The following is a 13,144-nucleotide window of genomic DNA, read 5'->3' on the forward strand; positions in this document are numbered from 1 at the left end:
TACGCTTCTATTGGCGTTGCGTTAAAAGGCAGCACATTAGCCGTGAAGCAGCGCCAGACAAGTCTAAAAGCAGTCGTGTCGTGACGCGACGTCAATTAACGCTTGCAACGAGTCTTTGAATGAACCGAAACATTCCTCAATGAGACGGTTCGCTGCTAACAATCGATCCACTCCTCACCGTGGCAACACGATTATGGGAAAGTCGAATTATCCTTCAACGCAGTCGATTTCACTGGGATGTTCGATTCTTCCACAGTTGAAGCACGTTTTCTTTTCCATCTAAAGAAATACGATGGATTTCTATGTCATCCAATCGTTTAACACTTTGACTGCCACGCCGAAATCACACGTTTCGCCGAGGACACCATGGGAGTATTTTTATTATTCAAAGCATTTAATGGCAAAATAATAATAAATTGACGATGTAAGACAACATTCTTCCTCAATGGGCCGTTTTTTTCATTGGTGGTCACGGGTGATCATCGTGGCAACACGATTATGGGAAAGTCGAATTATCCTTCAACGCAGACGATTTCACTGGGATATTCGATTCTTCCACAGTTGAAGCTCGTTTTCTTTTCCATCTAAAGAAATACGATCGATTTCTACGTCATTCAATCGTTTAACACCTTGGTTGCCACGCCGAAATCACACGTTTCGCCGAGGACACCACGGGAGTATTTTTATTATTCAAAGCATGTAATGGCAAAATAATAATAAATTGACGATGTAAGACAACATTCTTCCTCAATGGACCGTTTTTCTTATTGATTGTCACGGGTGATCATCGTGGCAACACGGTTATGGGAAAGTCGAATTATCCTTCAACGCAGTCAATTTCACTGGGATGTTCGATTGTTCCACAGTTGAAGCACGTTTTCTTTTCCATCTAAAGAAATACGATGGATTTCTGTGTCATTCAATCGTTTAACACTTTGACTGCCACACCGAAGTCACACGTTTCGCCCAGGACGTCATGGGGGTATTTTTATTATTCAAAGCATTTAATGGCAAAATAATAATAAATTGATGATGTAAGACAACATTCTTCCTTAATGGACCGTTTATCTTATTGGTGGTCACGGGTGACCACCGTGGCCTTGGTAACAGTTGATAGCGACGTATTATAACAAGGCTTCGTTTATTTCAACAAACCATTCGCATTTGTTATTTTGTCGTAAGCAAAACGTGCAGAATATATTGTCGAAACGTGTAGAAGATATTAGTAAATGGTATTTGCTCATTCTAAATATAATAGTAAGGTATGTGCACACTTCTAACTTCAATTATACGATTATAAAGCAGCATTTACGATTATTTTCTAAGGTGTGTTTATAATAATATTCGTAGGTCAGCCCTCAAAGATATGGATGCAAACACAGTGCACCGTTGGATGCAAGACTTGACCTCATTTTTTTTTTATTGGTGTTCTAATTAAAATGTTTAATCGTTCAATGGGGTACTTTTTACTTCAAAGTATCTTCTATTTATCGGTTATATTCAAAATGCCCTAACTGTCAATTTTCATTCAATTTTTACAATCGCAAGAAGTTCAAGCGCTCGGGTCACCAATGACCATCGTCGCTTGGTAGCTAAGGTCGATACTTGTCGAAAGTGGTTTAAAGAGCCTTTCAAAAGTAGGCGGTAAATTTGCTATACTCTGATATTCGATATTTTTCAATAGTTCCATCTTCGTTTGCCAATCCCACGATCAAATGGAGAGACAGCTTCGGTCACACGGAATTGATTAATTAAAATTGCTTATCAATTTTATGGATTTCCATGAAAACAGTCGATCTTTCAACTGTCTAAAGTTGTTTTCTTAAGATGCAAAAAAAGTTTCAAGGTATAGTTGCACAGTGGTAGGTGAAGTTTTGATCGACGATGGCGAATCCCGTGTTCACAAGGCGCAGAGTTTCACGCGGTTAGAGGCGAGGGCCGATTACATTGGCCGAATGCGTAGCTACGATGACGAGGGTTCGTCGGAGCACAATCAGAAAGCGCGCGGAGAACTTGTTAATGAGGAATATATCTATCGTTCGTGCTATTTGCGTCGGGCAAGCGTGCACGTGACGTTCCATTAGAAGTTTACTCTCGCCTCCTGTGGCTTCGTCCCAGTTAAACGAGGATTATCGCGGCTCAACATCACGATCGCGTTGTCTGCTTGATATTTTAGTATATCCCGTGATTGACATCGATATCCGCTTTCAATTTTCATTACCATTCGTACCAAAATGAAATACTGCGGATAAGACGAGCAGTAAAAATTCCTGCATCATTTTTATTACATGGATACATCTTTCATTCAAACATAGAATATCCAGTCTAAAAACAACAGCAACTTGGAAAAATCTTAGACTAAAGATCTTTAAAGAACTGGTAACTGATAACCGTGGTGGCTTTACATAGTTCTAGATTGCGAATACAGTAGCACGCTATGAGACGATATAATTGACTTTTACAAATCAATATGCACTAAGAAAATTACTTTGCCATTATTTCTTGCGTCACTCAAATACGAAGATTCATCAAAACAACTTACGGAACTTTCTAAAATCTAATTCATCTATCACCTAATTCATCGACGTGATTGGTCGATTGTGCTCGCTCGAGCTTTCGTCAAACGTAACGCACATTTTAAGAATACGTCGGCAATGTAACGTTGTACCTGTTCGAGTGAGTTTTCGCGGCGAGGAACAATGGCGATGGAGAACGCGGCGGGCTATAAAATTTACAAGTTCGTAGACGGCGCGTATGCGGGCATTGTGTACAGTTCAATAACCACGGATCGCTTAAATAATATGCAAATTTGATTTGCGCGAATCCGCGGTCGAGCATCTATTTCGAACGTGCGCATCGTGGCGTCGGACGCGGCAAATAATTTATCGGCGAACTCGAACGGAAATCGACTGAATTCGATAATCCGGCGGCGGTCTATGTAATTTCGAATGGAGGATCGTGCTTTTTCATATTGATGAGCCGTTAATGAGCATCGCTTAATGCGCCACGCTTCATGGATAAACGATACGGAAGGAAACAGGCAAACTCTTGTTCGAATGTTAAATCAAATCGCCGTCTGGAAACCTCGCTTACGCGAGAAATATTTAGCTTTATCCATCGACACGAACACCTCCGACACGATCATCGAAAATTAGCGATTGTTTGAACGGTGATCGATTCTCAGATCAATTATTCCACCGGCGCAAATATCAAATTATTTTATTCTATTCGTACGTGACCAATATTCGATGTATTAATTTCAACTCTGGGATAAATCAGCATTTACATGTTGGAAATATTCGCCGTGGCGTTATCACGCGTATATCGTAGAAAATGCAAGCCTTCACGATACAAAGAATTTCGTTTATTCGCGATTTATTTATCGTACGTGAAATATAGATAGTACATTACATCGCGTTATAGCTTCACCTACTGATAACAAATATCAACATTTCTATATGTAAATTCTCGTGATTTGAATCGCTATCCATTTACAGACGAAGCATTTATCTTATATCGTTACTTATATCCTAATCTATGTCGTTCGAATCAACGGTTAAATTCCCGCCAAGAGCATCTAATTTTCCTACACTTAGTATACAACATTAATCAGATTCGAAGCGTGGAAACGCTGAAACGCTCTAAAACTCGAAGCGCCGCATGGTATAGAGTTAGAAACTTCTGTCGAGTCGACTAATCGAATTCTAGTGACTCGAAGATGAGCAGTGCCAACGTGGCTTTAAATAACTTTCCACTTCTCGAATATCCAGAACCGAGCCGCGAATACTTCAAGCGGCAACGAACATTCGTTGCAGAGAAAACCAACGAAACCAATCGATCCGCCACTCGATCCTGACCAAAAATTTGATTGAAATGCCTTTCGGATGTGAAACGATACCAACCGGACTCGTCCCAGTCAACCATGTCGGATGCAAGCGAATTTCTCGCGTTGCATCCGCGAGAACCTCCCGGTAGCCAAACAATCTGCCGTGTTATTGCGATGTTCGGCCACCGATCGTCTACGATATTTGATTCGAGCTTTCGCGAACACGCGGAGAGGCTGCTGCAACGTGTGCGCACGAGAACCTGGCCATTCACCCCGGCAGTCTCAGAATAACTGCATACCTATTTGCCTCGAGTAAGCAGACAGTGGTGCACACGCGAAATTATCCCTCGAGGAAGCTGCGCGATGTCGCAGGCACAAAGAACAGCCGATCGAGCAGCGATACGTTGCTGGCTGAGAGGATGACTCGGTGATGGCAGCGAATGAGAATCGCTGACACCGACAACGAAAGGGTGCGAGGGATTATTTTTACTGTTGTTTTTCTTGCGAACTGTGGTGTATCGAGGGACGCACCCCTTGTTCGCGACACGATTTTCTTCGCCGGTGAAAAATTCGTTTCGAGGCAGATTACGGTAAAGTATTGATTTTTGCTGTTTACAGATGAAAGGTGCTGCGACTGTGAAATTGAATATATTTGGGAATACGAGTTAGGCAGTTTCGCGACAGAGGGTAGTCTCCAATTGGTGGAAACAGAGTAATTCTATATGGGAAAATTGGGGACACATGAACACCATACACGAGAAGCATAATAAATCAGCGTTTCTTGTTTTCCATAAAGGAACAGTTTTAGAATTCACGAAACCATTTCCTTGTATGATTCTCTATTTGATTGCAACATTTGCGAGATATTAGTAATCTTTCGTATTAATCAAAGAATTAACTTCGCATCGTTATTATCATCGATTGGTTAGATGGAATCGTAGAGATTTTTTCATTTCGGAAAAATCTGAGACAATTCTCAGCGATTTTTTTTTTTTTTTTTTTAAATAGTTTATTTAGCCAATATTTGATTTTTTGTACATTTTTGAGATTCACAATAAACAATGAATTGAGTATAGTGTGTTTAGGCAAAAGTACCGATACGCGTCGGTACGACGTAGCCATGGTCTAATATGTGTCGTGGATTTTCGGTTTTTGCGTTTATTTTTTTGTTTTTTTGGGTTTAAGTCGCTTGGTGCGTGATTTTTGTGTATTCTTGTGTGTGTTGTATTTTGTCCTGAAACTTGGCCGCAAAACAGGACTCCTCGGACAATTCTCAGCGATCTTTGTATTGAGGTGATGGTTGCTGAAGGTGCACACAGAAATACTCTTGATGTTCAACAAAAAAGGTTTATTAAACTATTAACAATTAACAGTCAACAATTTACGATCAACAATTAACGATTAACTATCAACAATAATTAACGATTATCAGTCAAGAGTTAATAATCACGTATCTCGGCTTATGTTTGCTTCGCTATGGCGCTAAACCTTTCGCACTTCGCAGCTCGGGGCAGAACGAATCTTTGTTCGAAACCAAACGGAATTTTTCTTTGTTGCCCCCCCCCCCGATATCCCCATTACGCACGCGTTTATTAGATGTCCGTGACATCCGAATATTCGGCGAAAGAACCGTAGGGACATCGATAGTACATTAGGCACGTCGGCCTTGCGCTTTGAAGGTGTAGCGCTCTGTATCGCGAAGCCGCTGGGAAGTTCCGTCGTCGACTGCCGCCACTGTATTACCGAAGGATTCCTGTACAGTTTTCTTCTGATTTCTTGAGCTTCTTCATATCCGTTTCTTTACAGGAAACAGACATGTGTTGAAGAGTTAATGGGCATTGGCACGTGCTGTAGCGAGATTGAAGTATTCTCTTCAAGAGGAATTCGTAAGTGGCAAATCTAGAACCTCTTTAAAACTATTTGATTTCTTCCGCCGAAGGATAGAAGCATAGACGAATAAACTATCGTAATTATGCAACTTAACACGTTGACGCCGGCGCGACCCACCGGTGGGTCAGACGTGTCTGTCCCGCGGGGCGGCGATGGGTCACACATGAATTTCACAAAATAGGTAGTATAAAATAGGTTTATATTATTTTATCTCAACATTATAAGCAGACATACAATAGTAAAAACATAACAATTCAATATTATGAACTTAACATAATTGTTTCCTTTCTTCATGCAATTTTTTAAAACAAGTTAGACAGAGTGCCTGCTGGCTTTTAGGATAATATGTTGTTACTTTTTTGGTTCTTTTCGCGGCATACTCTCTACCTTTTAGTCTAGAAATGCGTTTACAACTTTCTTTACACCGCCGTTTCCTTTTGTTCGCGGGCCCTTGGTACGACTGCAGAAAATGTGATCTTTTTTCGGGCAGCATTTCATTTTCACTTGGCATTTCTTCTCTGTGGGGATTCACTATATTTAGAAGGTGACAAATAATTTCTTCGCGAAATTTTAAAATTTTAATACTTTTAGTACCCCATTTTCTATGTACATACCACGCATTTACGAGGCAAGTCCCACATATTAATTCCATTACAATTTTTTTATACCACTTTATGGTTCTGCGCAAACAACTATAATAGGCCATCGGATAGATCAACCCCCTTTTTAAGATCATTATAAAAACAGAAACTGTCTGGCTTTAATTTACTACTTTTCCCCTGAACAATAACACACCTATGATTTTTGGAAGTAGCTAGCATACATACTGACCTTCTGTCAGTCCATTTTACGTAACCTAACACGATTTTCGTCGTGCACGTTCCTTACCCGCGCCGTTGTTATCCGACAAATATGCATGACTACTCCTTTTTCCTGTACGGAATTGAAAAATGTTTTGATTCGCGCTATGAACGTTTCTTATAGAAAAATGTTCACAGAATTGCGTGCGATGCTCAGAATTCGCGTCAGATCTCTACTTTTTGAGAAAAATGGAAAAAAGTACAAAATTAGGGCCAAAGCTGGTCCCGTCAGCTTTACTTAACATTTATAGACATATGCAAATTGATATTGACGAACTATTGTATATCAATGTATTATTTGAAGTCCATGGAATTTATTGAACCCAACAGGAATCGTATAGCTTTTGTAATTTTGCTATAAATTGAGGTCAAAGTTGAAAACTTGCGGTCGTGCCGAACGGCCTAATGTGAGCCACCGCCGTCCCACGAAGCAGACAGCAGACAGAGAAAACGATGAATATCGGCGCCGGTGTCAACGTGTTGACATTATCAGTCATTTTCAAAACGCTTCTGAAATGGGACTTATCTCAGAAATCATCCTAGTTCGTTGGTGAGTTAGTTCTCGCTGCTCCGTAAGACGAAACGAGCTATCGCTTTGGAGATGTTAAACCGCGTGTATCGGCCATCACACTTGGACAAATATTCGGTTGATTTTGAGAGAAAAAATTCGAAATCGGAAATTGGAGCTGAACGAATAACGGGAAGAGGATCAAGGGGGGAGGTGGAATCGTGTCGAAGTTCAAAGAGGGTGACAGGGGGATGAGAGTGGTATCGAGTGGCGAAGGTAATGAAACGCGGTTTCCGGTAACGCGGTATGGGAAAACTTTTGTGTAATTTACTGTGCAAACTAGTCACGTGTTTGCCCGTGGAAAATTCGCGGGATAGTATAACGCATTCCGCTCTAGAAATCAGCTCGACCGGCACTCGTCGTTATTTGCTCTAATGAAACAACCGGCACCGGTAATTAAATCTAATTCGAATCGGCCCTGAATGCGTCCTGTGCAAAATGCTTTATCGTGTTTTGTGTAGGCCACGCGAACAGAAACGAATCCCTATGGCTTCGTGAACAATTCGCGTTTCCAACAATGGGATCCTCTCTACACCCTTCATGAAATAATAAAATTCTCTAGTTTACGTGGCATGAACCTACCGTACGTTATACGTGCCGGTCCCCTTATTTGAAAAACCATATAAGAAAATCAAAGTTAAAGTTAAGTTGTTACTTGAATCGTTAGACGCACAGCGCATTGCAAATGCTTTAATCGTATTTTGAAAAACGAGCAAGTGCTAGATGGGATGTATTAACAGAGAAAGGTATTCGATTAAATATCTGCAAGATAACGTGAAAGAGGAAAGCCAGAGGTTTGGAAAAAGTACCCGTTGCGTAACGTGTAAAAATTTGCAAAATATCAATATAGAGCTTTGTAAATTGATATTATTATTAAATTGATATTGGCATCCGTAATCTTGAAATTCTTATAAAAATCGATTCGTTAGATACGATATATAGTAACAAAAATCAGCACAAGATTTTCAGCTATCTCGACTAATCATAAAAGATATAACTTAGAAAAAACGAAGCTGGCACCCCGCTGGGGGTAGCCGCCCACATGCTATATTATTTTTTATTTATATTTTTTTTTCTCCACCAACAAGATATAACACTTTACCAAATGTCCGCAAGGACAAATTGTAAAATAACCAAAATAAAATAAAAAAAAAAAAAAAATCTCGACTAATTTTCCTTACCAACTAGGAAAGTGTTGCTAAATTTCTCATCGATAGGTATATGCGGAGAATGTCTGAAATCGAAGGAGGATGTGTCAGAAACATTTGGGAGACCAGTCGGAACGATATCGAAATTATGAAGGCAGTGACAGACTGTAAATGAGAAAATAAGGGATAGAGAGATTCCGATGCGTGCTGAGAACCTCTAGGCATCAAAAAGACCACGTGAAACCTGTCACGGACATTGCTTGAGACGTATTCGAAATACAATACACCGATGGTCTTCGAAAAGCACCAACGTTGACACGTTCCGATAGAGGAAAAACGAGATTGTCAGAGGCATACGACGCGACTTGAAACTAACGTTGAAACCTTCTGCTTGTCTGAGTTGTGCCATGGAAAAAATGCTGTTCTAAGAAAACACTCCTAGAAACTATATAGCTAGAGACTTGAGCGAAAATCGTAAAAAATTCTTGGACAAAATACGATTGTTGATATCGGTGAAGCTTTAGCTTACGATAAAGTCTTCTCTGTTACAGCAGACAACATCGTGTTAGATTACATAAATATACGTGTCATGTCTTAGATTATATTGCACTTTCAACATGATAATTCTAGTGGGAAACGACAGTCAATCTGTTTCTTTCAATTTTCTGATAATATGGCAGAACAGGTATCTAAAACTTGATCCTAGTCATTAGATTCTAGATGTAAACTCCAGATACGAATCACGTTTGGTATTTTCTGTAACATTCGGTTTTCTGCTCTCTTTCGTCCATTATCTTTAAACGCTGTAACGATCGACGATCACGTTATAAATTTTGTATCGGACGAATCAAAATGAAAGGTACGAGAAAATGAATAACGCAAGGGAAAAGGCAATCCGATTGCAAAGGATATTTAATTGTTTAAAAATCTTGGAAAACGTTCTTTTATAAATGTGGAAAGGAAACATAGCGAGCCATTGATGCAGATAGTTTGGAAAGCAAACACAAAGCTGACGGAGCCACTTAATATTGGGTTGGCAACTAAGTGATTGCGGATTTTCTCAATACCACCTAATGACAAAATCCGCAATCACTTAGCTGCCAACCCAATACAATGAATTTGGAGAGCGATTCGATCGAGTGGAAACGGGCTTCCGCGAAAATCCTAAATTAGATTTCTCGGATGTTTAGTAACTTAGCAAGAAAAAGGGATAAAAATTCGCTAGAGGATCGTAGACAGTCGCGTTTTCTTCATTCATCAAGACTGAGGCATCAAGACATTCATTTGGAGCGAGACTCTTAACGTTTGCCTACTCACTCGTGTTGAATACACGCGAACTTTCTTCTCCGGGCGAGAACTCAAACATTCGTTCTCCTAGGAAATTCGTAATTGAATTTTCGAGACGTTTCACCGAGGAGAAAAAGTCGTAAAATGTAAATCCACTGGCTCATCGAATATGACATTACCCGATGAGAGATATATTTGTAAATGTTATTCCGTTGCTCTCTTATTAACGCAGCTTCAAAAGCAAAATAGAATATTCTTCAAAATTGTATTGTCGTTAGTATAGTACAACCTTCGATGCTCCATAAATGGAACCATATCGCGATCTTCGAATCAATTTTTCTATCTCGCTCTCACCTCCAACGAATAATAAGATCTTGTACGTTTTATGAAACGCTGTTCTCAAGGCACGCATTAACAACGTTCCTTCGTATCCGCCTTAAAGTAGAACGCCTTTCAACGACAGAAAAATTTCTGAATTCAAACTTTTGAATGAAAAACTACCCAAGGGGTAGTAAAGTTAAAGGTTAAACGTATAAAGTGAAAATTGACTATCTAACACAACGTGTGTTCCTGTAAACCCGGAAACTTCCTCGTAGCAGAACGTGCATCGCTATACCAAAATCCAGAACCTCTTTCCTTGAATCCAGTTACAGCGACACATATGCCCAGCAAACATCGAGAAACTCTGCAGCTAACTGATATTTAATGTACAGACAAGGACTAGAATTTAATCTGGTGCAGCGGTGAGTGTCTGTAGCGACTAAACACAGAGAGGAAATACTGGCCAAACATAGAGTTACGTAGTTGAGAATCGCTGGTGGCTGTGAAAATGAAATTACAGGCAGGACATTATGCGAAACGCGTTTAAAAGCATTACGAGTGGCTGGCGACGCGACGGTCTAAAATAAGCTGCTTTGCCCGTGGCCGAGATCGTAAAGCTCCGAGTTGAAGACCGCTGCCGCTTCCGCGACGCGATATTACGCCCAGCGTATTTCAATCCTGGCCATAGTGCACGCATTGCGTACACGCGCCCTCCGACGAATTTCCGGGGTGGTGTCGATAAACCTCACTCGAGCGTAGAACCGCTGAGAACCGCTGGGAGCATCCAAACGATGCGACGTAGCCGTCTGGGACGTCGGTACAAGTTCGGAGCTGTCTCGACGTATCGGTAGAGGAACAAATAATACGCAACCCTCTATCGACGAGTTGCCTAATGCTCGCGCAAGGGATGAAAAAAGAAGAAAAGGAAGATGTGGAGAGAGGCGACGACGACACGGTAAAAGAGGGAAAGGTTACGTCGCGGAATTCTGCGCCAGGGCTCGATGAACTCGACTGTTATCGGTGAGCTAGGACACTTGGTTTTTAGGTATTTAACGTTACGTAACGTTGTATGCTTTAAATGTAGAAGACTAAATGAAATGGTATATTCTAAAATTAAGTATCATTCAATCGATACGAAAAAGGAGAGGATCAAAGAGGTTGTCGTGAAATTCTCGCATGTTGGATCATACGACGCTTGGCTTCTAGATATTTCATTTTATTTAATGTTCCACGTTCCAAGTACAGGAAATTGAATAAAATCGTATACTCTAAAACGAAGTACTCAAACTGTTGCGATCAGCTGATGATTCAATGATACAAATTTTGTGAACAGTCTTGTTCTACATACTTTTTGCACAATAACTTACCAATCTGTTAATACGATAATTTCTAGCTTGTGACTTACAATGTGAGAACCAAGGAGACGAACATGGGGCAGGAAATTAAGTATCATTCAATCGATACGAAAAAGGAGAGGATCAAAGAGGTTGTCGTGAAATTCTCGCATGTTGGAACATACGACGCTTGGCTTCTAGATATTTCATTTTATTTAATGTTCTACGTTCCAAGTACAGGAAATTGAATAAAATCGTATACTCTAAAACGAAGTACTCAAACTGTTGCGATCAGCTGATGATTCAACGATACAAATTTTGTGAACAGTCTTGTTCTACATACTTTTTGCACAATAACTTACCAATCTGTTAATACGATAATTTCTAGCTTGTGACTTACAATGTGAGAACCAAGGAGACGAACATGGGGCAGGAAATTAAGTATCATTCAATCGATACGAAAAAGGAGAGGATCAAAGAGGTTGTCGTGAAATTCTCACATGTTGGAACATACGACGCTTGGCTTCTAGATATTTCATTTTATTTAATGTTCCACGTTCCAAGTACAGGAAATTGAATAAAATCGTATACTCTAAAACGAAGTACTCAAACTGTTGCGATCAGCTGATGATTCAACGATACAAATTTTGTGAACAGTCTTGTTCTACATACTTTTTGCACAATAACTTACCAATCTGTTAATACGATAATTTCTAGCTTGTGACTTACAATGTGAGAACCAAGGAGACGAACATGGGGCAGGAAATTAAGTATCATTCAATCGATACGAAAAAGGAGAGGATCAAAGAGGTTGTCGTGAAATTCTCGCATGTTGGAACATAGGACGCTTGGCTTCTAGATATTTCATTTTATTTAATGTTCCACGTTCCAAGTACAGGAAATTGAATAAAATCGTATACTCTAAAACGAAGTACTCAAACTGTTGCGATCAGCTGATGATTCAATGATACAAATTTTGTGAACAGTCTTGTTCTACATACTTTTTGCACAATAACTTACCAATCTGTTAATACGATAATTTCTAGCTTGTGACTTACAATGTGAGAACCAAGGAGATGAACATGGGGCAGGAAACGTTTGCGATGTTCTTCGCGACGAGTACGAAGAAGTCACGAAAACGTATCAGCGATCCGTGAAACGATGAAAAATCGGGGCACGTGTAGTTTTCACCCCTCGTCTCCTTACGCTTGGAGAATGGTGGCTCGCTCGAGTGTTACACACGAGCGTTAACAAGGGGAACGCAGACCAACTTGTTCGAAATTAATGAAACTTGGAAGGTTCGCGCACGTCAATGCTTACAATCGGACGATCGATATAATCGTTCCTTTTCTGGATTATTTTTACCAGCTATATATTGTATATATAAAACGGCCTTTCCTTTTCCGTTCGATTTAACGCTTCGTTCAACATTGCGTGACACGAAAAAATCACGCGTGTTCGTAGAATTGATTACGATAGGCGTTACGTGGATACACGTGGTAATAAGAGCGGAGGAAGGGTAACAATTTCTCTGGCAATGACATCAGCGGCAAGGAAATAGGCATGCCTTCTGGCCTAGTCGGGAATAACTCATCTCTAATTACGTCATTAGACATGGGACGGCGGGGCTGTGCAACGTCTTTCAGTTCGTGATTACGCGATCGATTTTCCTCGACGCTGAAACGCACAGCCTAACCGTTTACCGTTTTACAATCTTTCACGTTGCTTCGTTTTCCTTTACTTTTACATAATTCATCGATATTTACTTAGTTAGCGTTCATTTGTAGAGGACGGTTGGTCGTGTGGTTTAAATGACGAGATAACTCGATGATGAAACCGTCAAATATATTTAAAAATAATTAATAAATACAGAGAATGTTCGCCAAGACGCCCGGTACTAACTGATTCGC

The sequence above is a fragment of the Bombus pascuorum genome, chromosome 12, assembly GCF_905332965.1.
Source record: "Bombus pascuorum chromosome 12, iyBomPasc1.1, whole genome shotgun sequence".
Lineage (NCBI taxonomy): Eukaryota > Metazoa > Arthropoda > Insecta > Hymenoptera > Apidae > Bombus > Bombus pascuorum.